General features: G+C 33.0%; 1 long non-coding RNA gene across 1 annotated transcript in view; it reads right to left on the bottom strand.

Annotated features, from left to right (window-relative positions):
* LOC132373446 (uncharacterized) overlaps nucleotides 1–27,107 on the bottom strand; it is a 287,699-nt gene that overhangs the window by 49,477 nt on the left and 211,115 nt on the right. Inside the window, exon 2 of the long non-coding RNA XR_009505424.1 lies at nucleotides 18,721–18,831. This is a non-coding gene — a long non-coding RNA (uncharacterized LOC132373446). The remainder of the gene's footprint in view (nucleotides 1–18,720; nucleotides 18,832–27,107) is intronic.

Genomic DNA, 27,107 nt, shown 5'->3' on the forward strand with positions numbered 1-27,107 from the left:
ATGAATAGACAAGAAAGTGTAGCCAGGGAATGGCTGTGAAAGACTAGGAGAAGGAAGGAACAAGAAACAACATGTTCAGTGTTACAGGTTGAATTGTGTCTCCCAAAAAGATATGTTAAAATGCTACCCTCTGGTACCTATGAGTGTGACCTACTTTGGGGTTTTTGCAGATGTAATCAAGGTCATTAGGGTGGGTCCTAATCCAATAACACTGGTGTTTTAAGAAGGAAAAATTCAGACAGAGACAACCACACTGGCAAGACTATGTGAAGACAGAGACATACAGGGAGAAGATGGCCATATGATAATGTAGGCCAAGATTGGAGCAATGCATCTACAAGCCAGGAGTACCAAGAACTGCAGGCAAACTCTAGAAAGCTAGAAGGAGCAAGGAAGGTTTCTCCCCTACAGGTTTCAGAGGAAGCATGGCCCTGCCAATGTCTTGATTTCAGACTTTTAGCCCTCAGAACTGTGAGACAATAGATTTCTGTTATTTTAAGCTACAGAATTTGTGGTATTGTTACAGTAGCATTAGAATGTTAATACACTTTTGTTATTTTGTTTGATACCTATCATCAAAAATCAGTATGGATCAATTAATTTTTAGAATGTGGAGAAAACTAGTCAGTTACATATCCATAAAATGCTGTTCATTTTATGTTTTTCATAATTTATTGGTTTATGATATATATGACAAGAATATGAATAATATGAATTGGAAAACTCCTATCTCAATCTTAAAAATCTTTTAATGCTTTCCATTAAACTACCCAATGACTATAGTGTTCTCAAATGTTGAAAGAGCCTGAGTTTTCAGTGCTCTTTCAGGCTAAACTATGCTTTGTTAAAATAAAGTAAAACTTAAATGTAAACATTTTATATATTTAACTGTTGCAAAATCTGTTGGTTGCAATGGTTTATCTGCATTTATTATCCCACACAAAGCACATGTAACTAATGATTCTATTTACCTGCTTTTATATAAGACTTATTTAATTAAATTATAATTTATATAAATTGAATGACACAAAAATATTATGTGATTGAACATTTATCCTGACTTTGAATGTGGGCACTTGTACATATTTTTTGACTAATAAATGCTTGACTCTAAAAAGTATTTATTTATACGATTATATAATTTGAATGGGATATATTTATAGACAGTATTTGCAATTGGGAATTTTATTGACACAGAGTATGTATAGTGCAGAGAGGAAGAGAAATGGATTTTTTTTTTGTAACACTTATAATGGCAATTGTGATGATGATAATAAGACCTAGGTTTTAAAGAGTGCTTACTATATCACAGAATTTACAGGATCTATCTCATTTATTTCTGAAAAACAAAAACAATGAAGTAGCTGCAATTTTTATGCAGCCGCATCACAACCCAGAACTTTTACTGTCAATCTCTATACTGCTTGAGTAAATTGAATAATTATGCATTCAAAGAGTAAACATTCATTGAACTAACTCTCTTGTCTTTTTTTGATAGAAGAAGCCATTTCAAGGGACTTTGATAAAATATTCTATGATCTTAAATTTTTTCATTTCAAATCTACTTAAAACTAATTGGAGATAGAATGAATGGTCAGAACATATGGTGTATGAGTCAGACATATAAACATAAGGCTGGGTTATGCCAGAGTGGTTGATGGACTGCCTAAGTATATAACACAAAACAGACAATGAGTAATTATTCACTTTTGTAGAAAAAATGAATTAGTAAATGTATAAATTAATGCTTAGAGAATTCTGCAAGGAACTGAGCTCATCAGCAGCTGATTATAAAAAGAAGAGCTTGTAAAGAGAAACAAAGTTAAAAAACCAGTAAAGCTTCAGGTAAGATAAAGAAGAAAAAAGTATTACAAAGATTGCAAATACATCTGGGAAAAGGAAGAAAATTGAAGAAAGTTGATTGGATTTTGCCAAGAAACCATTTATGACTCTGTAAAATAATGCTGGTAGAAGGGTGAGGCCAAATCTTCTGCTGAAATGACTTTTTAGAAAAATCCCAATTTTTTCCCCACCCAGAACAATTTTCAGATCTCTCTAGCTTTGGGAGTTATTATGGTTATTGCAAAAAGGTTCATATTAGAGAACAGTAAAAAATATTTTTTCAAAATATTCCACCTACCAGGTAGTGTATTTCAATCAAGTATATTCGTAGAAATCATGAGGGAAACAAAAATTATTTTTTTCATATCTCAAAACTTCATGATCTGTTATATAATTACTATCTAAATATGGGGAATTAATGTAGAATTTTATTAAATCATAGGATTTCTTATACCTAAATTAAGATTTCTTTAACCTTACAGGTCTGTTAAAATTTCCTGCTGAAAGTCCTCCATCCCAAACCCAAGGGCTTAAAATCAGTAATATTATAAAGGAGCAAAAGAAACCTGGTTTTCTTTCAGCTTCTTGTGTGTGTGTGTGTGTGTGTGTGTGTGTGTGTGTGTGTACATATACAATATAAATGTAAATATATTTAAATATATAAACTATATAATTATAAATTTACATCAACACTTTTGCAGCTCAGCCAGTTTTCCAGCTTCCTGTATCAAAGAATGAAGTAAGAGGCTTATTCTGAGTTTTGAAAGGAGACTAGAAGAGGAAAAGGGTGACATTTTAGTCTTAGGAAATGTACCGCAGGCAGTAGGAAAGTCAGAGTACACATAGCAACGGATAGTAATATTTAGAAACTTAAGTGGAGATGAATGGACAAAGCCATTTCAGTTCACCAAGTTGCCTTGTAGTAGTTGGTAGAATCAATGTGGTTGTGCTAGCTTAAGAGAGTGTGTGGTGGTACTGGGAGAAGGAAGGTTCATTTTGACTCTACTTATTAAAGGAGTTCTGGTGGAACATGGTAAAACCAGGGGTGGAGATCATTTTTCACGTGTGTGTTGAGTGGAGAGCCAAATGTGAGGAAAAAAGTGACAGAAAAAACTTGCCCATACTTAGCATAAATATGACTATGTTCCCTTTAGTGAAGGAATTGCCAATAAAGCCATGAATTTTTTTGAAAAGTTAACTGTTTTAAGTTTGGTTGTGAAACTCTGGATTATTCATGTAGCCTTAATAAAAAACACCTTTTGCAGAGTTTACTGTTTAAGTTAATTCATAGATAGTTAAGTCTATTAATAATTTCTCTAAACTTGAGCAAAATTTATAGTCCCACAAAATTGTCTGGGCCAAGTCTTAGCAGCTTGTAATATGAAATCACTCTCTAGGTGAATTCCAAACATTATGTCTCTCTCTCTGAGAAATAAACCATAGAAAAATCCACAGTTCCCTACAAACCACCTTGTACTTTGAGGTGTATAACAGCTTGCATTCAAATCACCTATTGTTTGTAACAACTCTAGTTTAGGAATATGATGCAATCCCACATGGCCTACCACTTGAACAATTTAGCCAGAAAAGCCATGGATAAATCTTTACTTAGTAAATGTTTCTGGTAAAATCTGAATCACAGCCAACTCAGAGTTAGTTAAAGCTCTGAATATCCCTTCAAATTGGTAGACATTTCAATTTTGTTTTTTTTTTTTTTTTCATAGCAAGTGAACCAAACAAAATGTAATTTGGGTCAGAATCTGAACAGCTCCTTTGGACAAAACATATTTTAAACTTGGGTCTTTTTTGTCCTTCTTTTATTTTAAGTGCCTCTACATGGCAGAAATAAAAGAAAGCATTTTTATGTAATAGTGTTAATGACCAGATGCTCAATTATAGTAAAAAGAGTTTAGGATACATCAATGTTTAGAGTTATCACTCTAACCCTTCCTGATATAGTGACTATGACATTTTGATGTCCAGAAATTGGGCCCTTAATACATTTATCAAATCTATCATTAATGTTTAAATTTTGAATTCAACTGAGGCTTATTACTTTGGTTCTCAAAACTTATATTCTGCATATAGTAATTTTATTATGAATAGCCTTTTAGAAAGATTTCATTCCAAAAACCATATTTCATGATTTGCCAAGATGCCTTATACTTTTAAGAAGAACTTAGGTTCAAATCTAAAATTAAGGAGAAAAAATTTAAATCCCATACATGTCTCATACAACATCCCATAATGTCAAATATATTTGTCATAGTTTTAAGGAAGTATGTAAATATGGAGCATGTGCAGAAGTCATGAGTCTTAATCTGTAAATCATTCACAGGAGTCACTCTCAAATAATTCAGTGTATGGGCAAGATTAGTGCAGGGGAAGAAACTAAGGTTACTAATGGTTTGGTACAAAATATGATTTTTCTTGAATGAAGGCTTAGAATTGGGGTTTCTGTCAGAGATAAAATGATACAAAACGACAGAATGACGGCAATCAAGGACTCAGAACTATGATAAATGGAGATAGAGTTTATAGTAAACATTCTACCACTTAAACACTCTTCTCAGATCTGCTTTTCCACCATCCTTATACCTCTTTTCTGCTACTCTCATGCTGGCTTAAACACAGTTAACTGAAGTACAAAATTCTATCAGAAGATATATAGCTAATGTTCAAAACCTTGGAGCTGTGAGAAGCCCTGGGTAGCTGCCTTAACTCCTAAAAATAGACTTTAAAAGAAACCAATTTCTTTTCAAAATTTACCCACAGATCAGTTTAAAAAAACATCAATATCTCTGAAAGAGTCATGCATTTGGAAAAATATCATTTTTCAACTCTTGACAATCTTAAAAATTGCTGTAGCATATAAAAACACAAACATACCAATAGCTCTGGTCATAAGAGTGCAATGGCCTAAATCTTCTGGCCAACAAGCATCTTCTGTGTCCAAGAAGTAGTATTTTAAAATCAATTTCTATGCCCACGGTAACTCTCATTTTGAAATGAAACAAACTCTGTATTTTCTCTTTATAAAATGATACGGGTCAATATTTGGCTAATGTTACAAAACTCAACAAGGATATTGCAAAATAATTTAAAATTTTGATGTACAGGCAATTAGGTTCCATTTCAATACACTATTCTGAAAAATGTTGCTTTTCTTTTTTTTTGGAAAAAAGTAAAAAGTATTTTGGTTACTATGATAAACCAGCTTTTCAGCAGTGGATCCTGCCAGCAAAGCCTTAATATATCTGATTTGTCAAAGTCACCACTCCTGCTAATCTCTCCCACCGATGTCAAACACTGAGAGCTATCACCTATACATTTTGTTGTGCAGTGTAGAGAGAAAGATGGAAAATGGGCAGAAAGTAATCTGCACAAACATCAAAATAAATGGTTGTTTTGAGGACAGCTATAAGAAAAATGCAAGAAAAATTAGAAAATCAGCTGTATTTTATGAGTTTTTTTTTTTGGCAACTCTCTCTTTGCCTATAGTGTTTGCTTGAATGTAAATTATTCCTAACTTTACTATTTTAGTAAGTTAATGAACATTTTAAGACTACACAAATATTTTCTATTAGTGTCAAAATATTATGCATTTCACTGCATTATGCAGTCATAGTGGAGTAAATAAAATAATGTTAAAAGTAAAATACTTTTAAAGCTTTAAAGCAATATTATTATTATTGTCATTTAACCTAAAATAAAATTATTTAAGCCAGAGTGTTAATATTATATCAGTCTATAAATATTGTATTTAAATTAAAAAATTGTCTTTAGGAAGTTTCAAAAACCATATGGTAACCAAATTTGTTTTTAATTCCATCAAAATGAATGAAATTTTCTATAATGGGATAACTAAGAATTTGACTATCAACTGTATGATACCTTCTCCTATCGAATGCATGCATGCACGTGTGTGCGTATATACATAAATACATGCATAAATGGGTGTTTGTGTATTTATAGGACAAATATTGTCCTATAAATACATGGTCAAAAATTCTGGAAGTGCCTCATAGTAGAAGAGATTAAAAGTAAAAACTAGGGAAATACAAATATTGATGTATTAAAATATCTATTCCTAAATACATTCAAAATTATTAGCATGACTCTTCACATACTCAATAAGGAGAAAGTCAAAGTGAGGACGTTTGTTGTAAACATGTGTCCATTTAGGTCCATAAACCATACAAGCTAGATATTTAGAAAAGTGTCAAAGATGCAGAGCAAAGGGGAATTAAGGGGACCTATATTTTCTGGATATATAATCTTCCACTTTCACTATAATTATATAGAAATCAAAATTATTAGTATAGATTAGCAAATCAGAAAAATTGCCCTGAGTATTTGTGATAGCATGCAAGAAATAAAATTTAAAGTGAGATTTCTCTTCACAGTTTAGGCTTATTGGTTAACTGACATACATAATAAAACATATAATAGAAGGAAATAAGTATTAGGAACACTGGGTTTAGGTCAGAAAAACCTAGGTTCCAGAACCATTTCATCTACATGTTAGCATCGTTAATCCTGTATTTCTTAATGTGTAAAAGGGGAATAATAATAGTGCTTCTTATGGTTGTTAAGAGGTTTAACCCTTCTCTTTAAATTTTACCCACCTATTTTTCCAGCAATCACTGGAAGTGTACTGTGCTTTCTCCGGATGGTTAGAACTTCTCTTACGTTGTATACAGTGTTCTGTCTTTATCTTTGAGTAAAATTTAGCACCTTTCCTTTGATATATAAAGAGAGTTTTGGGCCATAGTGTTTTGTTGTTGTTGTTGTTATTAGATTTAACAATTAGCTTTCAAGCTCACCTTTACTCTGATTGAATTACCAAATTAATTTTACAGTCATAACTAAGAAATTGCTGAGTGTTCTAAGTGATATCTGTTCAGTTCCTAAAGCATTGTAATCCACTCATGCATGAGTGAGACTGGCTAGGTTTGAACACCATCATCATCATTACAAACAGTTGTATAGAGTATAGTCTCTTGTGCCAGGCACTATTCTAGAGACCATATTTATTAAATCTTTTAATTCTTATAACTCTGTGGAATACATCTTATTATATCCCTTGCATAGATGATAAATCTGAGGCACACAGAGATAACGTAACTTATTCAAAGCCACACAACTGTTAAGTGATAGACCCTGAATTCAAGCTCAGGCAGCAAAGCAGTGGCTCCAGATCTCTTGGCCTGAACATTACACCAAGCTGACTTTCATCGTAATTTAAGAAGAATGAGATAGGCAGTGGCCTGGTATTTTCAAAACTGTTATACATATTACATTTGTATTTGATGATTTGGATCCTGAGAGTGGCAAGTTCTAGTTAGCACTGAGTCCATTCTCTTGCTCTTCAGCTCCAAGATCTGTAGTGTCTTGCACCAAACACCAAAGAAAATTACATGATGATCATTTTCCGATGAGAATCTAAAAGTCCTGCATGCATATAACTTCGCCAATACCTTGGGGTTTTGTAAGGTCAATGGAAGGGTACTAAACTTGCATTTGTTTAACAAAGTTTACTTCTGATTATAGAGGGACCTTACAAATGATTCTCTGTCTCTGCATAATTTAAATAGAGTGCTAATAAAATTAATGATAGTAATAATAATAATCTATACCTATATCAATAACTATACACTCTATTTCATGGTATACTCATTAATGATAGTAATAATAAAAATCTATACCTATATCAATAACTGTATGCCCTATTTCATTGTAAACCCTTTCCTCTTTCCATAATAGAAGCAAGCTATATAAACACAATACACATGCTTAAAATCTAATGAGGACCTTTCACTTTGAAACTATATTCTCAATATTAGAGGGATACCACCTATTTAATGCTCATCTAGATAGACAATATGTTATGGCATCTGCCTCTTCACTACTCTGAATGTGTGGTCCATCATTGCCAATGATTTTCTGGGTATTTCCTATTTCAGCAATGTCCTTTGAGCATTAGTGTGTGTTTTCATCTGAAGAAAATGGAGAATCTTATGCTGCCATTCCTTCATCCTTTGACTCAAAGCCTGCTTCCTTATTACTAGACAATGAGAACAGTAGAAGAGGAAACATATCATCATAATAAAATTCTAATAATTATTATTTATTAATCATTTGTAAGGCACCAGACATTACAATAAATATGCGTATCATCTCAGGTAATGTTCACATATAAAGTATAAAAATCATATGTAGAATTAACAAGTATCATTGACCTTACACAGTTAAAGAAACAAAGGCTTAGGAATGTTAGGCAACCTGCCCAAGGTTCTACAGCTAACCTGCGGCAGAAATGGTTCTGGGATCAAGCCTCTGCTCCTAATGAATACTTCCTTCAGTGCTATATGGAGACACGCCTACAGTTGTAAGGTATAAAGAAAAATCACATCTAAATATGTTTCTCTGCCTTCTTACACAATTGTCCTATTCGAGTGTACATGCCTCATTTTTTTGAACAGCTTTATTGAGATATAATTGATATGCAAAGAATTGCACATATTTAACGGGTCCGTGCCTTGTTAATGTCAGCTGGCAGGGGCCGGAGGTATTGGGAAGGAAAGGAAATCACACGTTTGGGATACTACTCTTATAGCTTTGTTCTATGTACTTCTAGGAAAGAAGAGGGTTGTTTCCTAAGGAGGGGCCACCTTATCCCTCTTATGGGCAGGTTTGATGCTCCCTTTCTAGATTTCCTCGTGGAATGATGTGCAGCATAAATTGACATGTACTACACACTTATAGCCATGATTTGAATCATCCACTTACTGGAAAGGTAGGGACTACTATACACAGTATCATTACAATGCTACATCAGTACAGTTACAACGTTTCGATATTAAAATAATTTTCTGCTTTTCACTTTCCATCCCTTCAAAATGAAGAGTTTCTAACATCATAGAGCCTGTATTTGGCCAACTGAAGTATTCTTTTGATTAAATTATAGAAAAATTTGGTTCTCTCAGTCTCCTCACACACACACACACACACACACACACACACACTTGCATATGTGCAGATCCCCCACACACACACACACAGATTCAGGAAGGGAAGCGTCCATATCCTTAGCAGTCATATTTTTAGTTGACCAATAATAGGAAATTCTGTTCCATTTATATTTATATTGGTGGAAGTGAAATACATGATCCCCGTATGTGTTCTAAAATATCACAAAAGGTGAACCTTTTCACTCACATAGAGTATTTAAATCTAATATAGCATAAAATCTCTGTGTCAAATTACTTTACATTAGGTTACAGAAATAGGAAACATATGTATTATATATAATTCATGACTGAATTCTTTATCTAGATTATCATTTAATTCTATAAAATAGATGCTATTATCTCCATGTTAGAGATGAGGAAATGCAGTTGTAAAGGGTTTAGGTTAAGTACTCAGGTTCTTACAACTGGTGGGTGATGAAACTAGGATTTGAACTAAGGCTATCTGTTCCTCAAGTACTTGTTCTCAACTGTGCATCTACAGAGAGCAAGTCAGGGAGCATAACAGAAAAGAATTTCTGAAGGTGCCTCAGTTTCATCATTGCTCATTCACAAAAGTATGCTGGAAAGTCCAGTTTCTTTTAGCTTGGTACAGTAAAGAACTAAGCATCAAGATCCTGATACTAAAACATTCTGATTTTTTTTTTTTTTTAGTGGCAAATGTAATAGAACAATAAAGGAAGTAATATTCTTCACACATTTACTTTTCAGAGTATAAAATCAGTAATATTTTATCAAAACTATATCTAATATAAGAGACTCCATCTATCTATCAGCAATCTGTTTATTACATACGTATTTGTATAACTAAATAATTGGTACATTTTATTTCAAATCTTAAAAAGTAATCAGCAATCATAAAATAAATTAAAAGTTAAACATAGTGTAAAATCCTATGTTTGGTATATGTTTTTTCTGCTCCAACCAATTCACTATATAATTTAGCTCATGACCAGGTTAAATTTAGGATTTTTAAAATGTATTATTGAAAGATAAATAGGACATGAGATTTTAAAACCTACATGCAACTATCTATCTTTACCTTTTTTAGGTACAATTCATTTTGGACCAACTTTTCTTGGTCATCTTGAGCCCTCATCCATACATTTACATGTGGTTTTTCAGGTTAAACTAGGTCAAAGAAGAGATGATCTGATATACTTAGTAGTCAACAAAATTTAAGGTTTAACTGTCAACTTGAAAGAAAAGTCATAATTCCCTTGCAGCTGCAATATTTGTAGTTCCAAATATCTGCAAATGATTTCTCTGACTTTCCATATAGTTCCATTCAAGATTCTACCAACATTTTTAACAGCTATTAAAAATCTATGTGTATTCCAAAACTTTGTACACCATCCTTGTTGTAACCTATGAGAGAGTAATTATTCTTCATATTTGTCTATTGAATTAACTGAGGATCAATGAGTTTAAGTAATTTTATCAAGATTACAAAATCAATAAGAGTGAAAGATGGAGTCTACTATAAAAACTAATATCTTCCCATCTCTACTTCCAAGACTTGTTGACTAAAGCACGGAACCCTTTGCAGTCTTTACTTCAGTGTCCAAAGTGAGTATCAGCAGGATCACCAGCTTCAGCTCTCACTGAATGCTTCTTCCAGCCTGACTTCTAGTTGCTGTTTTGGCAGCTTCTTTATCTACTTGGTCATTAAAAAACGCATTCTGTTTTGCATACCAGAGCTGTAGGGATTTTCAAACAGTGTTCCATGGAGCCTTGGGATTATATTTGGATTGTACTACAGTTACATTTGAAAATAAAAGTTGCATTTTTAAAATTTGAATATTACCCTAAATATTTACAAATACAAATTTCATCCCAATGAGTCAAATATTTTTAAGTTCTTCTCATCCCCAAACAACAAACTAATGAGTCCAAAATTATTTTATGCCAGCACAATTTAGGTATTTTAAGGAGAAAATGTCTTTAAAACAACCAGACATGGTTCTTTCCTAATGTTGTATTTACCCTGGGGGACTTCAAACGTTGTATATTGTGAAAATGATAGTCCACACACTAATGATACCACTTCATGTCACGTCTATAGATTTCAGAGTGTCACTGTCCAATTTCTGATGGAGGATCTGACACCAACGATTCTTGTTCTATTTCAGGTTACCTTTAGGTTGTAGTTTGCATTTTCCATTATCTAATACAAAACTCCCTAAAGCAAATGATCTTTTATAAATATAAAAGCCTCCCTTGCTTCTCTTCAAAAACCTCTTTGAAAATATTTTCCAAATTTATTTCTAATCAAGGGTATGTTAATGGAAACGGAAAAGATGAAATCAGGTGTGAGAAACTTGAGAACAAGAAATTGTAGGACTTAACATTTGATTATAAGGCATGGTGTCAGTCATATGTGACAGAGGAAAAGAACATACTAATGTTTAGGGACAGATGGACAGTGGGAATGATGGTTATTAAAACTGGGGTAGTAAAATGGTTACTGCAATGGTAACCTAAAAAAAATATTAGAAATAGAAGAAAGTATGGTTGCCTTCTGAGCATTATCATGTAAAGACAATTGTTAGGGGATATCTGAAGTATCAAAATACCTCAAAAGAGTAATGGCTAACCTGTTTGCAGTAATGTGTGCCAGGCATTCTTGTAATTGCTTTATATATTTTTTTCTTATTTAATCTTAATCATTTTGTAGAGATGGAAATGTTGTTATGTTCATTACAATGATGAGGGCGTTTATATTCCTTGCCTAAATTCACAGACAGTGGTGGAAGAATTAAAACAAAGGTTGACAAACACAGGATCTTGTAGCCCTAACAATTAGCCTTGCCTAAAGAATTGAAAGTAATGAATGAGAACAATTTCCATAAGTTAATTGTAGGGATTGTTTATTTATTCTTGTCATGAATTAGAGTATTTTCTCACAAAAAGATATGTGAATTAATGAGAAGAAAACAAAAAACAAATTCTCCTTTTTTTTTTTTACTTTTCTAAGTAAATGTCATTGGCTTCCTTAATATACTCTGTGTGTGTGTGTATGTGTGTTTGTGTGTGTGTGTGTGCATGTGTTAGTGTTGGCCATTAAGTATTAGTGTTAACTAAATAATGTTATGGGTGTTTTTTACATGTCACGATAATTACGTAACAGACCACCCCAAAAAAAGTGTAGCCATGGTTATCAACCTAGAGTAATCACAACGTTTTTCCTGATGATACCACACACTTCCCACACGGTGTTAAATCTAGTCTCCCTTAGTCTAAGAGACAAAAAGAAACAAGTAAATAATAAAATATCATGTAATTATAAATTATATGGAGAGAAAGTGTGGTAAGTTTATACAGAGTGACCATAGGAGTGGGGAGCTACAGCAATCTTTCTGAGGAGGTGGTATTTGAGATGGATAAAACGAGGGAGTTATCAATGAGTATATCTGCTTTAAATTTTTTTAAGCCAAGCTTACTTACGCACACCTAGAGACCTTTTGTTAGCTTTTTAGTGTTCTTAAAAAATCATCCCATGTTCCCTGGTATCAGAGATATTTTTCTTTTTTTTCTAGCCCACCCGAAGCTTGGTGGTGTAAAACAGCAATCCCCCCCCCCTTTTTTTTTAACAATTTGTTTATTCATTCACCTATTGATGGGCATTTGGAATGTTTCTTTTTTTTTTTTTAACATCTTTATTAGAGTATAATTGCTTTACAATGGCGTGTTAGCTTCTGCTTTATAACAAAGTGAATCAGTTATACATATACATATGTCCCCATATCTCTTCCCTCTTGCATCTCCCTCCCTCCCACCCTCCCTATCCCACCCCTCTAGGTGGTCACAAAGCACCGAGCTGATCTCCCTGTGCTATGAGGCTGCTTCCCAGATGTTAGAATATCTCTCTCAGTCTCCATGACCCAGCTTAGCTCAACTGAACAGAAATCACTTATGTTGTATCTTCCTGAATAGTACTCATCTGACTCTATAAAAAGTGCTAACAAACGTTTATATTTATCTACCAGTGGATCTCAAACAATAACAAATTTGTCTGCTAAGAATCTGTTATACGGGGCTAAGCACATTTGAAAGAAATATAGAAAAAAACCTCTTTATAATTCCCAGAATATAATCTGGATTTTAAAGAGACAGGGCAAGTTAGAATTATCATATTTGAATTAACACCAGAAATAGTACACCTAGAAAAGTCAAAGCAAAGCAAAATGAAGCATGTTTATGATGGATAGATATCAATCTATACACCAAAGTATATTTTATACACACACACAGACACACACACACATCAGGCACACTAACCTTTTTTCACTGATACATTGTCATACATACATATGTATTATACTTGATACCTAATACAAGTCATTCTCCTCCTCTCCAATAATTTCTCAACATTTCTGCATTATCTCTAGTCTTATTTCTCTGTAATTTTTTTATCCTGGATAAATGTTCAAATACTATATGAAGGGGTCCACTATATAATTACTAATATTAAAAAGCAAGTGATATTTGCTTTTAAGTGAACTCTATTTTGAAATATATTCTCCAGAATAATGGGTGAAGCAATTTAGTTTTCTCCCTATTTATTGTAAACCAAAACAGTTTAATTGGTATAACTTCCATATTTAAACCTTTTTCTCAGACATTTCTTTTCAATTTGATTAAAAACTCTCTACTGTGAATCTTTGTTTGAATCTCACAGACCTCAAAATAAAGATAACTACATCAACATTTGCACCATTTGTCATATGTTGACTCATTTTTTATTACTTATTTTGTCAAAAGGTAAGAATATCTTAGTATAACAAAAATCTATTTATTCTATGCCCTTCACATGATTTCCTCTTTCTCCATTTCCATTTATTCGTATAGCTAAAGAAATAGTGAATATATGAAACAAGACAGTGACATTCAGTAGTAAAATAGGAAAAATCAAAATAGAAACATGGTAGAATCTCATCAAATATTGTTTAGGGTAGAGGGTATTTTATTAGCTGATCCAAAATCTAATATCTTGTCAAGTATATCCCTATTTTATCAGAGGATGAACCTAGCTATTGGTACACTTCGCTGTAAGATTGCTGATATTTAAAAGTGTGTTTAAATGTTAGTAATGAAGATCATAGAGAAAGGGAGGGAGGGAGAGAGAGAAAAAATAGGGAGAGGATTATTAGGCCCATACTGAGTTTTGTAGAACTCTTTTTTTTTTTAATGTTGGACCATAGTTTATTCCTGCAAGTCACATTGAAAAGAAAAATCAGGTAACATGGAGGTGGTGAGTGTATTCTGTTTTTAGAATCTTGCACCACTAAGGTTCTCCATGGCACAAGTTATACCCCTTTTATTATCATAATAGATATACATAAGTTTTTAAAATTTAGAAGTGCCATTCTTTTTTTTTTTAACATCTTTATTGGAGTATAATTGCTTTACAATGTTGTGTTAGTTTCTGCTGTATAACAAAGTGAATCAGCTATATGTAACATATATCCCCATATCCCCTCCCTCTTGCGTCTCCCTCCCTCCCTCCTTATCCCACCCCTCTAGGTGGTCACAAAGCACGAGCTGATCTCCCTGTGCTATGGGGCTGCTTCCCACTAGCTATCTATTTTACATTTGGTAGTGTATATATGTCACTGCCATTCTCTCACTTCATCCCAGCTCCTTCCCTTTCCCCCTCCCCATGTCCTCAAGTCTATTCTCTACATCTGCGTCTTTATTCCTGTCCTGCCCCTAGGTTCTTCAGAACTTTTTTTTTTTTTTTTAGATTCCATATATATGTGTTAGCATACGGTATTTGTTTTTCTCTTTCTGACTTACTTCACTCTGTATGACAGACTCTAGGTCCATCTACCTCACTACAAATAACTCAATATCGTTTATTTTTATGGCTGAGTAATATTCCATTGTATGTATGTACCACATCTTCTTTATCCATTCATCTGTCGATGGACACTTAGGTTGCTTCCACATCCTGGCTATTGTAAATAGTGCTGCAATGAACATTGTGGTATATGACTCTTTTTGAATTATGGTTTTCTCAGGGTATATGCCCAGTAGTGGGATTGCTGGGTCATATGGTAATTCTAGTTTTAGTTTTTTAAGGAACCTCCATACTGTTCTCCATAGTGGCTGTACCAATTTACATTCCCACCAACAGTGCAAGAGGGTTCCCTTTTCTCCATACCCTCTCCAGCACTGAATGTTTGTAGATTTTTTGATGATGGCCATTCTGACTGGTGTGAGGTGATACCTCATTGTAGTTTTGATTTGCATTTCTCTAATGATTAGTGATGTTGAGCATCCTTTCCTGTGTTTGTTGGCAATCTGTATATCTTCTTTGGAGAAATGTCTGTTTAGGTCTTCTGCCCATTTTTGGATTGGTTTGTTTGTTTTTTTGATATTGAGCTGCATAAGCTGCATGTATATTTTGGAGATTAATCCTTTGTCAGTTGCTTCATTTGCAAATATTTTCTCCCATTCTGAGGGTGGTATTTTTGTCTGGTTTATGTTTTCCTTTGTTGTGAAAAAGCTTTTCAGTTTCATTAGGTCCCATTTGTTTATTTTTGTTTTATTTCCATTTCTCTAGGAGGTGGGTCAAAAAGAATCTTGCTGTGATTTATGTCATAGAGTGTTCTGCCTATGTTTTCCTCCTATAGTGTCTAGCCTTACATTTAGGTCTTTAATCCATTTTGAGTTTATTTTTGTGTATGGTGTTAGGGACTGTTCTAATTTCATTCTTTTACATGAGTTTTGTAGAACTCTTAAACACATGGTCCAGTAAAAGAGAAAGAATGGGAAAGAAACCACCAAAAAGTAGGAAAATCAAACAAACCAAATAAATTCATGAGAATGTGGTATCAGGGAAGTAAAGGTTAAAGTGTTTCAAAAGGATTGAATAGTCAACCTTCATATACTGGTGGGAAAGCAAGATGAGAACTGAAAAGTGTCCAGTGGATTTATCAACAAGAAAGTCAAATAGCTACTTGAGGTTTGGAAGAGTCATGAAGGTAGAGTAAGATTGGAGAGAAGTGGAGGTAGACAGGGTCATGGAAATGGTGTCTAGAAAACAAAAAACAAAAAACTCTTTGAGAAGTGTGTGGACAATAGCAGAATACAGATGGCATCTACAGGGCAATGTGTCATCCCAGCCACGGATTGTTAGGTATGCATGGTTAACATAGACTTCCAGTGGGAAGGATCTTATGGAGAAAATAAAACTGATGATTAGGAGAAAAGATTTGGCAGACTGAGGTGAATACCTGAGAAGTCAGAAGTAGAGGAGAGTTTGAACCCTGTTATAAGTTTGGGTGTTTCCTCCCACTATAAAAGGTGGAAAGAGAGGGATGGGTGTAGACTGAAGTAAGCTTTTTAGATTTGGAGGCAAAAGAACATGGGGGGACCCCGTCAGATGATTTCTACTTTCTCAGTGAAACAGAAGGCAAGATTATCAGCTGCTAGAAAAGCAGGTGGGCAAAGAAGGCAAAGGAAATTTGAAAAGCAATTAAAAAATTAAATTTCTAACAAGTACCATTTTAAAAAGCAGACTTTGAAAACATTGTCTGGAAGGAGGGAATGTGTGACAAAGTGTCTCACTGTCTTTGTGATTATGAAATAAGGCATTTGCATGCTGTTCATAAACTTCAGCCTTTTCTCCACACAATGACAAAGTGATAAGAATGTTGAAAGGGGGAAGAGATAATTTTACCTGGACTGGGCATGAGGCATGCTGGGAAGACATCATGATACAAAGTGGCCTCTACTCTAAGCCATAAAGGACAGATAAAACCTGGATACCAGACAATAGAAAAACCATGTTCTTGGCCTAAATAGCAAAAGTAAAGGTTTGAAGGTAAAAAATTTTGGGGATCCTGCTGTGCCATACTCATCAGGGGGCACATGTGCTCTACTTGCTTTTCTTTCCTCCTCATGAAATAGTGTGTGTGTGTGCGTGTGCGTGTGTGTGTGTGTGATGACAAAGTAAATTTTCTAAAGGTAAAGGTGATAATGAAAAGAAAAAAAAAATATATATATATATATATCATTAAACATGATTCTTTCCCTAGAAGGAAACTCTTGTCCATCCGAAATTTATTTCAAAATTGGGAAAGGAGGAAACTAAATGAATTGGGACTTACTGCTCTTGTTGTTGCCTGCTGCAGGCGCCTAAGGGCAACATACAGTCTTTAAGAGGGAAGAAACCACAGAATGTTAACTGAATTATTGTTATTGTTATCATTATTATTATTTTAACTATAAGGACTCATGGTGATATAATTTTTTTTTTTTTTTTTTTGGCTGAGTTCACCTTCAGACCAGACTCTCTTTCAGGGGCAGAGCTTTATATTTCAGTACAACGTACACAGCTCAAGTACTTAAAATGGGTTGTATTAAATGTATGCATAATTTAAAAGAGGGTAAAAGGGGAAAACGGCATTGCAACAGTTTTTCAGGCTCCTGTATTAAAGGGTGGAATTATTTTTTAATCTGAAAAATTAATTCTCATTGCATTTATTGTTGTACCTGTTCCTGACTCTGTGTGTAAGATACTTTTACCTATTTCTCCTTAGCTACAACCTCAATACAAATTATTTTCAAGTACATGTGTTGAATCATCTTTAAATCTATGCAGATATTATATATTACATTTCTTTTATAAGCTGCATATTTCTTCTCATTGAAATATCTAGCAAGGTAGACAGTCAATAAATGCTTATGAAAATGATCAAATGAACATGAATATTTATTAATGACTTATTATAGTGACATTGCCAGCTGATTATACCTTTGAAGCTGGGAATACTACTCTGGGATAAATTCCTAAAAAGATTCATATTAAAATCTCATGGATTATATATATATAAAATCACACATGTAATTCAGCTACTGAAAACTACAGACAAGTTCACCTCAAAACATAGATTTAGCGTTCAAGGCAGGTGACTGGTTATAAAGTCTTTTTTGATATTTACATCATCATTTTCTGAACAAACGTTTACAAGGAAAATGAAGAGTTATATAAATGCAAACTTAAAACGATAAGCTTCTGTAGGGATTACATAACTATAATGTATAAATCTGCCATTACCTACAATTAACTGTGCCCATGTCAAATATTTGTATATATTTATGTGTATATATACATAGGTGTATATTTATATTCTCAACTATTTCCTGTCATTTTAGACAGATATGAATTCAGTTAGAGTTTATAACAAGGAGAGATTTTTGTGGAAATATTGAAGCATATTACAGATCGAAGAAACTGTTGTGAAAAACAAAATCTTGTATTTTGTATATATATGTAAAGTTATATTATTGAGAGCTGCATGCAGACAAACTCACCCAGAATTACTATCCCCAGCTTTTCCAATTTTTAAAATGAAAGGAAGCTAGAGTGGTCTGAAATGCCTGCAAGTAAACCCACAGGGCAAATTTGGTTGGGTTCTTGAAGCTTTATGGTGGTGAGCTGCTGCGCATTAATAACATCACTGGTCAGGGGAAAATTTAAACACATGGATTCACTCACAGCCATGGTGTCAGAATACTGACTTTTTTCCTTTTGTCCTGACCAGGAGATCTAGAGTATAAAACATAAAATAACACCACATTTCATTCTCCAGAAGAGTACATTAAGACTCCCCTACCTCCAGTACAAATTTAACATTTACAGTATGACTTAGTGTTCCAGTTTTATTTCACTATAACATACAGGCAAAAAGCATCATGAAAAAACAGTTCAAAAGAAAAGAAAGCATTTTATGACTTGTTACATAGAACAGCTTCTCTTCTCCCTGACCACATTATGGTTTAAAAGGATTTCTTATCAAACTCTCACTATAGCAAAGAAAAAGAAAGCTTCTCTTACCAGAGTGGAATAAAGCTTCAACCTTGCTATAACATTTTCTGCAGCTTTTGTTTGAAAAGACAGACCCAAAGCGGCTTTGTGCAAACAACTGATCTGGCTGATCTCCAGTCCCTGCACAAAAAACAGTATAATTGGCTCTCAAAAACTGTTGTAAACATTCATCATGATGGCACTTGCATGTTGAATCTAGTCACTGTTACCCTAGTAAACTTTTCCCAAACAGGCCAATTACGTTTCTGCTTTCAATACTTGCTGTTTGATTTTCTCTATTCATTGCTGAGATTAGTATCTTTAAAGAAACCATGAATTTGTGAGTGTCAGTTCCACTACTATGTCAATACATTTGGGTTCTGAAAGTGTGGTTCAAGGTTTTTTAAAAGCATTTTAAATCAGATGACATAGATAAATACATTTACTTGGCATCTGTTATGTCTTCATTTTGAAATTTGACAATATTCAGTCCCTTATTTATATGCTAATGAGAGATCAGTATTATTAGGTCTCTTTCATTCCTATTTGATAAAAGTCAAGTGACCACTCCACATCTCTACTTTGCACAGAAAGCACATCAGTAATGTCTACAACATACCCTAGAGTCTGAGACCAACTATGTTGGATTTCTAAGTCTTGTATTCCACCGTTCCTTTTCCCAAACCTTCAGAGGGGTCCAAACACAATCATATCCTTTAATTTTTATGGGAGCAATGAAGGGTTACACAGCTGGACTTTTTTCTTATTTTTAAACATATAATATTCATGGGAGCATTAACTGATTATAACTGTGAGAGGCATATTTATTACCAAGAAAAAGTGAACACTAGATCAAAAAATAAGCTTCAATGAAAAACAATCTCAAACTGTATCATTTCTAACAATGATCTGAGCAATACATTGATCTTACAACCATATGAGTATGTGATCTTTGCCTTGCTTCCCAAGTGTTTGAAGCCTGGTTAATAGTTATCAGTGGTGCCACCGTTTGAAAAATATGAATTAACTGCATAGAAGGTTGTGGGGCTATTTTGCATTTTTATATTTGATAGTTTAGTTTTCATCATACAAATTATACAAGTATATCAAAACAATTTACGACTATACAAATTATGATTGTATAAATCTCTAAACATATAAAGTATGACAATTTATGTTTCCTAGAAGTAAAAATCCAGATATTCTACAAGTGTAAAATTCTAAGTATTGCTGAGCCTTTAAAAGTAACATCTTGAACTAAATTTAAAGAACTTAAAGCCTTGAAAGCAGAATATTCCTTATTTTTATCTGTAGGTATCAGTGCCATTTAAAATTTTTAATTATGATTCCAAATACTACAGACTGATATACATATACTACTCTTCCAAGAACACAGATGACTCATATTCTCATTATGTTACTTAGAGAGACAGGGTGTGGAGGAGGAAGCCCTTCACACTGTTTTTTTTTTTTTTTTTCTTTTTTTTTAAGGTTAGTATCTGTGAACTGTTATCTCCCTTATTATATAACATTTGCCTTTATAAAATTTCCCACTAACACATTCTTATTTAATTCTTTCATCAGAATAGTGAAGAGGGCATTAAGGCTCTCCATTTTACACATGAGAAAAATAAGGCTCATAAAAGAGAAATGATTTGACAAATTACTGTAGTAAATACTTAACGGTAGGTTCTTCTGATGTCGTTCAGCTAGGTCTTAAATCACTTCTTCTAAAACAGTATTTCCAAGATTAAAAGAAAAGTTTTGTGTTTTCAATTTCTTTTGAGTGGAATTCCCGAATCACATAGTAGTCCTCTTTTCAATTTTTTGAGGAATCTCCGTACTGTTTTTCATAGTGGTTGAACCAATTTACATTCCCACAAACAGTATTACAAGGGTTCCCTTTTCTCCATATTCCTGCCAACACTTGCTATTTCTTGTCTTTCTGACAATAGCCATTCTGACAGGTGTGAGGTGACACTATTCAAAAAGTTATATGCACGCCAATGTTCATAGTAGCATTATTTAAAATAGCTAAGATATGAAAGCAATCTAAAGAAACAGATGAATGAATAAGGAAGATGTGTATATACACAATGGAATATTACTCACCATAAAAAGAATGAAATTTTGCAATATGAAACAAAATAGATGGACCTGGATAGTATTATGCTTAGTGAAATAAATCAGGGAAAGACAAATATTGCATGCTTTCACTTACGTGTGGAATCTAAAAAATAAAACAGAAGAACAAATACAACAAAACAGAAACAGACTCACAGATACAGAGAACAAACTAGTGGTTACCGTAGGGGAGAAGTGTGGGAGGGGGAGAGAAGGCGGAAGATAGGTGAAGGGGAACAAGAGGTACAAACTACTAGGTATAATATAAATGTTACAAAGATGTAATGTACAGCACAGGGAAAATAGCCAATATTTATAATAACTTTATATGGAGTATAGTCTATAAAAATATCAAATCACTATGTTGTACACCTGAAACTAATATAAGTCAAATATACTTCAGTCTAAAAAAAAAGAATTTAATGAGACAAAAAATGTTTATGTGCTTTAGTTTGCTGATTTGAAAGAGGGAATAAACATTTAGAGAATTATTATAATGTATTTGTAGCTGTAATACACTGAGGAAACAAAAGGTCTCTTCCTAGACCTAATGATTTTGGAAATGATTAGCAAATGAACTTTGAAAAGATAATTCCTTGTGACTTAACTTTAAACATTTTTTTTTTAATTTAAGAATTACCTATTAAATATCTACTAGGTAACAGATTATTTAAGTTCTTAGGATACAATAGTGAACAAGGTAAGTATTTTCCCTTTCTTTATGTTATTTTCAATCTTAATTACAGTGGACGGATTGCTTTAAATTTTCCTCACTGAGAAAATAGTAGCCACTATATAGGAGTTCCCAACTCTCCTAATCCACCCTACCCATCTACCAAACTCCTTTGAACTTTACCCATGAACCCTTTTAGATGTTCAAAGAATTTTCTCATGTTAATCTCTCTCATTCACATCATTTACCCCCTCTGCACTAAATCATTCTCATCATTTAAAATCCTGTTTTAACATTTCCCTGTATTTAAGGATAAAACCCTCCCACCAACAATGTATCTCTTCAATTCAATATATTTGAATTGAACTCTCTCCTGTCAATATATTTCTTCATTCGAAAATATCTCAAAAGATCTTTCTCACTTTTCAGTTCCTTCTCAGCTAACACTTAGCCTATACTCCCAAGCCACTAAAATAAATTTCATCTTACCTGATCACTCAATAGTTTCTGAACTCAATTAACTAATTCCTTCCTGAAACATTGTTTTCTCTTGGCTTTAGTGATGCCATATGCTTGTGATGTTTATCATTGTTTGCAGGCCTTCCAATTTAGGTTCATTTCCTGGCATCTCCTCCTTTGCCTGAATAATACTATTTGGTTGGTCCTGAACTCTGTTCTCTTCTCAGTCTGTACTTTTCCTGTAGGTGTTCTCATTCAGGTCCATGGCTTTAATTATTATCTATATCCTTTTGACTACCAAATTTATTTCTGCAGCCTGACCTTTCTACTGTACTCCAAATGTGACTCTCCATCTGCTTATGGATCTCAATTCTTGGCTCTCTAACAGGCATTTTTAAATTCAAACATGGCCAGAACATTAATTCTACCATGTCTTTGCAATTCTTGCCTTTCTCCAGTTTTTTTTTTTTATTATTAGTAAAATTCACCAATTGTTTAAGCTAAAAACAAAAGGGCTTTTAAATTATTTTTTTATTATGTTAAAAATGCATAACATAAAATTTACTATCTTAACCATTTCTAAGTGTACAGTTTGATAGCATTAAGTATATTCACACTATTGTACAACCATCTCCAGAACTTTTTCAACTTGCAAAACCAAAACTCTATATTCAGTAAACAACAGCTCCCCAACAGCAATGACCTATTGATATATACAATGATATAGAGCAATCTCTAAGTAATTATGCTGAATGAAAGAAGCAAAACAGAATGAGTCCATACTGTATGATTTTTTTTTAACATCTTTATTGGAGTATAATTGCTTTACAATGGTGTGTTCATTTCTGCTTTATAACAAAGGGAATCAGTATATATACATATATATATATGTATATATATACATATATATATATATATACACATATGAACTCATATCTCCTCCCTCTTGCGTCTCCCTCCCTCCCACCCTCCCTATCCCACTCCTCTAGGTGGTCACAAAGCACCAAGCTGATCTCCCTGTGCTATGCGGCTGCTTCCCACTAGCTATCTATTTTACATTTGGTAGTGTAGAGACGTCCATGCCACGCTCTTCATCCCAGCTTACCCTTCCCACTCCCTGTGTCCTCAAGTCCATTCTCTACATCTGCATCTTTATTCCTGCATGATTTAATTCATATAAAATTCTAAAAATGTAAATTAATTTATGGTGACCTGGAGACTAGAAAAAGGGGTGGTAAAGCTTAGGAATAGCCAAGGGTCATAAGGAACCTTTTGTGGGTAACAGATGAGTTCATTATCTTGATTGTCTTGATGGTTTCATGAGTATATACATATGCTAAAACTAATCAACTTGCACACTTTAAATATGTATAGATCAATTTGTGTCAATTATGCTGCAATAACATTTACAGTAAACATGTTCATAAAACTCCTGAAATTAACAAGAAAATGATATTCAGTCTAATATTTAAAGGCAAAAATATTTGTACAGCCACTCCACACAAAAGGATGTCCAAATGACCAATACCATATGAAAGAGTTATCAACAGTACTTCTTATCAGGCAAATGCATGATCACCAATATTGAATAAAATGTCTAAAACATTATTTCAAGATTTGGGAAGAATGCAGAACAAGTACAACTCTTATATAACACTTTATGTTTAGCAAATTGGCACAAGTACTTTGAAAACTGTCGGTATAAACTGAAGCTGAATATATACTTACCCTATGATTACCTTATGACCCAACAGCTACAATCCTAATTTCATACTCAAAAAATATATGAATGTGGCAACAAAAGGTATACATTATATTGTTTATAGGAGCTCTCTTTGCAATAGCCAAAAGTTGAAAACTATACAAACGTCCATCAGCAGTAAAATGGATAAATGTATTTCAGAATATTCATGTAATATAATAAAATATGTCAATGAGAATTAACTATTATTATGCATGACAACATGGGTGAGTCTCTTTAGCATAATGTTGAGAAAAGATGTCACACACAAAGAGTATATCGTGCATGATTCCATTTATATAGACATCAGAAATGGTCAAAATTAATTTATGGTAATAGAAGTCAGACAGTTGTTATTTGGGGGTTTAACTGAGGATAACTAGGAAGAAGTATGAAAGAGTTTACTAAAATATTGGTAATATTTTCTTTCCTATTATGTTTATACTTACTTAGAGAGACATGTTCACTGTAAAAATTTACTGTCATTCACTTAAGAGTTTGCACTTCTCTAGATAAGTATGTTTCAAAAAACGTTTTCAATATATATGTTTATATCTATATGTGTGTGCGTGTGTATATATATACACACAAAAATATATAATAAAATCATATATGTTCTTTAGAAAAGAATTTGAAATGTTTGTGAAAACACATTGCTAAGGCAATAGTCCATTTTGATAATGGACTATTAATAATGAAAACAAATCACACAGATAGGGTTAAAATGTTCCAGTAGGAAAACAGCCATGTGAATAATTATTTATCCCTGGAAGGCTGCTCCAGATGACATTGTCAAGATAAATAATGCATTTATTTTCTCAAAATAATACACCATGATAGCACAGATATTACTCTGTATTTATTTTATATTACCTCTTTATGAAACTTCTTGAGGTTCTGACAGAGAAGAAATCTTGCTTTTGGGGGCAGATTTACAAAATCAATCTTTTAGAAAAAAGGAGAAACATAAAATAGTACCTTATCATTTATATTATCTTGTTGCCTTTTTCCTCACATTAATTTGAATTTTATGTATTGTTTTCTATATTATCTACTGTTCGCATAATAAGATGAAAACTGCTATCATGGCTTAAAGTTAATCACGTAACATTCTTCTGATACATATGAATGCGATTAGCCACGGCGGAAAAAGTGTGTTTATCACAGTGATACAAAAACAGGCTTGAAGATATATAAATTTTTATAAGTTGTATATTGTTGCTATGCCTCATTTTCCTCATCTGTGAAAAGGAGATGGTAATACTCATCTTCTTGACTGATTGTGAGGAGGCAATAAGATAACAAGTGTGAAGTGCCTAGAATAGACTTTACATATTGGAAATGAAAGCATTATATGCAAAGCTACAAAATACGTTCTAATCTAAACACTTACCATTATCACTTCATGCACTACTAAGAAGATGGCTAGTTTGGCCATGTATCGTTAGTGTTTTATATAATACACAAGCTTGAAATATAATGATACAAAATGAATAAAAAGATTAAAAATACCAAGGAGAACAGATAGTGTAGAATAGTGGCCCTAAAGCAGAAACAGTATTCTAAAAGTATTCATTCTTCCTCTGAATGAGCAGAATTCTGTTTATACAACTGTGACTGAACACTTCGGCCTGAGTGAAAAAGAATGACTGGAAACACCTTGGCCATAACTTAAAGTAACAAGAACTGAGTCAATAGACTTATAAAAGTTTAGAGATTATTATTTATTACTAAATAAAAGCATAAAGTCGTTGCACTGCACAAACAACAGTTATAGTTAAAAAAGAAACCAGCTTAACGGACTTGCTTTCAATAATAAGCCCATGGATTGACCAGAGTCTGATCTCATTGTAACTCTTACTGCTTCAATTAGACTTGGTTTATAGTCACCCTCAATATTGCCTTAGAAAAAAATGGGGTCTCTTTAAATAGAGAGGAGAGCAAGTATAAACAAAAGAGAGAAACGTGAAAGACATAAGAAAAATAAAAATAATGAAGAGTAAGAAAAGAAAATACAAAAAGATATAAATAAAATCCCATTGAGGGTCACGTCTTTAGTCATTTTTTTGCCATGACATGCATATGCCACGACATTTTATTATGTCAACTAACCTAGAATATGAGTGTATGTATATGACTAATCATTTCAAATTTGAGTCATTTAACATTGTTTTGCCTCTTCCTAAGAACAAAATAATTTCTGTAATTTTTAACATAATTTTTAAAAATATCTGGATTCTGTCAGAAAGTGGTAGATCAATGATATGCTGGCAATAGTAGTAGGAACAGAGATGTTGACTGAAAAGGGCACTGTTTAAAATGAGGAAACTCTTTCATATCATGATGTGATGGTAGTTATAGGGCTATATACATTTATCAAAACTCATCAAAATATGCACTTGAGATGGATATATTTTATTGTTTTTAAGCCACCTCTCAATAAAAATTAATACTAAGAAGAATTACAAGGGTTAGGCCCCCAAAAAAGTAAGAGAATTTGGATTTCAAATGGAGCAGAGCAGTGCACAACTGCAAAAAATTACTATTTACAAATGTAAATGGTTCCCTTGGAGCTATGCAGCAAAAACGGTCCTTCATGCTATACCTTATTCTTTCATATCATTTAGAACTTCATCTTCTCTGTGAAGCATCTGTCAAATGCACACTCTTCCCTTTATCTCATCTGCACAGATTTCAAAACTTAATTAAATGAAGTATGTACAAAACTGCACTTATAGTTTATGATAATGAACTTTTAATGGGATATAATAAACTTTGAAATAAATAAGCTGGTCTTCATATTAGTTTCTAAAGATTTTAAACAAACATATAAATAGTATATGACAACATTTATTATCACTATAAAATAAAACATTAAAAAATGGCAAGCAAAAAATAAATGATAGTTAAATGAAAACTGAATTCGAATGGCAATAGTCACAGTTAATACTACTTCTTTTTTCCTTTTTTCTCCTTTTTTTTTCCTTCTGACTTTTCTCCTCTCTCAATCATGCTCTCCTCCTTGCCCCATTTTCTTCTTTCTTTTGTCTACTTTTTTTCATTACTATAGCAGCTAATATTTATTGAATCTTTCCTATGTGTCAGGTGCTAGCTTGAGTGTTTTACATATTACGTAAGTTATTTTCTTTCTTTTACCTGCATATCTTCTTTATTAGGTCCTTCAGCTTTCACTTTCAAAGTAATTTGTCTCCCTTAGTTTCAGTTCCACTTCGGGGTACAAATAAACATTCACGTGTAACATCTAACAAATAAACTCTTTAGAAGACAATGTCAAGACAATGAGAAGACGATCCATAAATAGGGAGAAAATATTTGTAAAAGACACATCTGATAAAGGACTACTATCCAAAATATACAAAGAACTCTTAAAAATTCTACAAGAAAGCACCAACTGGATTA

Source organism: Balaenoptera ricei, chromosome 10 (genome assembly GCF_028023285.1).
Source record: "Balaenoptera ricei isolate mBalRic1 chromosome 10, mBalRic1.hap2, whole genome shotgun sequence".
Lineage (NCBI taxonomy): Eukaryota > Metazoa > Chordata > Mammalia > Artiodactyla > Balaenopteridae > Balaenoptera > Balaenoptera ricei.